This window comes from Phocoena phocoena, chromosome 21 (genome assembly GCF_963924675.1).
Source record: "Phocoena phocoena chromosome 21, mPhoPho1.1, whole genome shotgun sequence".
Classification (NCBI taxonomy): Eukaryota; Metazoa; Chordata; class Mammalia; order Artiodactyla; family Phocoenidae; genus Phocoena; species Phocoena phocoena.
Genome location: NC_089239.1, coordinates 30,677,900 through 30,681,099, shown reverse-complemented (window position 1 = coordinate 30,681,099; position 3,200 = coordinate 30,677,900). Strand labels below are relative to the sequence as shown.

The 3,200-nt window shown below is 38.3% G+C and overlaps 1 pseudogene; it reads right to left on the bottom strand.

Annotated features, from left to right (window-relative positions):
• Positions 1–2,450: 2,450 nt before the first annotated feature.
• LOC136141955 (small nucleolar RNA SNORA18) lies at positions 2,451–2,574 on the bottom strand (annotated as a pseudogene).
• Positions 2,575–3,200: the final 626 nt, after the last annotated feature.

The window sequence follows — 3,200 nt, the reverse complement described above, 5'->3', positions numbered from 1 at the left end:
TCTGGAACAAGGTAAACTCTTTTCCTCATAAAGTAAATCTGAAGTGGGACCTGAAATCTACATTTCTAACAAACTACCAGGTGATATGAATGCTACCCTTTCAGTTGCAAGGGCCTAGATTGACAACCAAAGCTTCAATTCACTTTTCTATATTTATCCTATAGATGATATCTATTGGCCATCCACTTAGTGTAAGAACTACAGGGAGGAACGTAGGTAATGAGAAAAGAATAAGGCACTCTACCCAGAGAGGAGTAATGCTCTGATTGAAGGATAAGGTAAGTAAGCTAGTCACTCCAGGGAAAACGGAATCCATTTAAAAGGATGTGGAAGAACAATTGATTTGGAGATGGTGGATTATAAGAGGGCAAAAGACGCGAAAGTTCTGTCTCAAAAAATAGGTCCTTCCACAGGTGAAGGAGAAGTAAATGACAAACAGAAGTAAAGGTACTTTGGACATAAATTATGGAAGATGCTAATTATAATAATAGCATTAATAAAACTAACGCTGTTTAGTAGGGGCTTCCCTGGTGGCACAGTGGTTAAGAATCTGCCTGCCAATGCAGGGGACATGGGTTTGAGCCCTGGTCTGGGAAGATCCCACATGTCTCAGAGCAACTAAGCCCGTGCACCACAACTACTGAGACTGCGCTTTAGAGTCTGCACTCTAGAGCCCACGAGCCACAACTACTGAGCCTGCGTGCCACAACTACTGAAGGCCACGCGCCCAGAGCCTATGCTCCACAGCAAGAGAAGCCACCGCAATGAGAAGCCCGTGCACAGCAATGAAGTGTAGCCCCCGCTCGCCGCAGCTAGAGAAAGCCTGCCCACAGCAGTGAAGACACAACACAGCCAAAAATAAAAATAAATAAATTAAAACAAAACAAAACAAAAAACTAATAGTAGCAATAAAACTAAAATTCATTGAGCCTTTACAATATGCCTGGTGATTTCAAAACGTATCTATTTATTATTTATGTACATAATGTATTTAAATATAGGTTTATGTATTATATATTTATACTTCAAGCCATATATATTAATTATCTATAGTATAATAAATATATATTAAAATTATAAATGTATTATTTATTATATATAATATAAATTATTTATTATATAAGTTCATTTAATCTTCAAAATAACCTAGAAGTTGGTGCTATAATTATGCTGTTTTCCAGGGGCAGAAGTAGAGGAGAGAAGTTAAGCCACTTGCCCACGTTTACCTGTTTAGTCAGTGGCAGAGACAGGATATGAACGCAGGTGGTTTGTAGCAGTTGGTGGTTACAAAACTCAGACTCTAGACTCCAAACCATTGCATCAGATTCCTTCTAACATCCTAAGCCTACCAAACTAGAATATATACTTCAAGTCGACCCAATGTTATTTATGCATGTGATGGTTTTAGAAGCTCTGCTCCAAACTAAGTGAATTCTGAGAGCTCTTGTAATTCTGAGGTTTTATTATAAAGCTTCTGAGGAGCATTTAGTGTCAGCAGTGGGTGCTTGCTCAAACTATAAGCATTTAATGGTGAGAGGATATTAACTAGAAAACTCCCTTTTTTCCCTAAAAATAGGGTGGTGATGGGGCAAGTGCAGTTAGAAAATATCTCTTGTGGGTTAAACATGTGAACAATACATGAAATAAAATAAGGACTAAAATGTATACTGAAGGGTCACCTAGCATAGTTTTTTTTTTTTTCCACATATCTGAAGTGTTTGTCTTTAATTCCATATAAATTTCTTACAGATTATACCATCAGTTAGCTGAAGTGAAAGAGCAAAAGGAAGAGAAAGCAAAGCAAGATGCAGATGCCCAAAACAGAGCAAGGGCAAAAGAATTTCGTAAGGTGAACAGCGAGCCTCACAATTTTTCATGTCTAAGGCACATCAGAACTATAACTGATAAATTGAGGGAACTCCACAGAAAACACTAGAGAAACTTCGAGCCAAAAATATATGCTGACTTTCCACACAAAGTGTAAAGGTTTTTTTTTTTTTAAATTATGTGTAACATAGACAAAATTATTTAAGTCAATTTTTAAGAAATTTCATGTTCTGATTCTTTCCAAGGCCAATCACCTTAGTTCCTCCAAACTCATAATCTTCAAGATAAAATAGCGCTCTCAGAAAGAAATTGTCATGTGAATCAACCCACAATTCTTTTAGTTGGGCTTCTTCAATCTCCAGTGGAATATGGACACACTTCAGAATGCCCCACCTGGAATCTTTGGGATCCAATTTCTTCAAGTGATTTACTTTAGGACCATATTTAGGGTCAGGGGATGGATCTGCCTGGTTCTGAATTTGACACCCTCTAAAAATGTATTAGGTTCAAATCATATTCACTCCTAAGCCATCACACCCTAGAACAGTACAGGTGATTGGGATATGCCAATACCTAAGATAAAAAAAGTTTGACTGTTAGGTTTTTCATAGTTTACTTGGCAGCTCTGTCTTGTAGTTCTTTCCCACAGATCTAACAGGTAATTCTATGAGTAAAGGAAACCACGCAGTTACTCTATGAGGCGTTTCCAACGAAGGTTTTTTAAAAGATACACCAATGAGCCTAACTCAAGAGAGATGCTAACGTGATTATAAATGTCAATTGCATAGAGGACAGTGCAAGAAACATGCCACATTCTTTAAGAGTGTGTGAATACAAACTAAGGCCATAGAATATAAAGGGTGCTGAGGCCTGATACTTTCCACACCCTTAAGTCTATGGGCTCTAAATACAAATCTGGTGTGTTTACAAAATAAGTATGGATACAGACCAAATATTAAAGAGCTGAGAACGGAAGTAATAACAAGAACAAACAGAAGAGAGGAATCACGTCACCATCCGGGGTTTCTGGTGACCTGGGGGATCTGACCAAAGTTAGCTATTTTGCTCTTTGACTTCCTCGTCTATTTTGCTTGTTATCCCCTCACCCCGTTTTCTTCTTCTTCTTCTTTTTTTTTTTTTTGCGGTACGCAGGCCTCTGCGGACCTAGCCCACGGACCTAGCCGCTTGGTGGCATGTGGGATCCTCCCAGACCAGGGCATGAACCCGTGTCCCCTGCATCGGCAGGCAGACTCTCAACCATTGCACCACCAGGGAAGCCCATCTTCTCACTATTTTTAATGCCTTACTCTTTTTTCTTTTTTTTTGATTTTTTTCTTTTCTCATTTTATATTTTTTTGCATTTTTGTATTTTT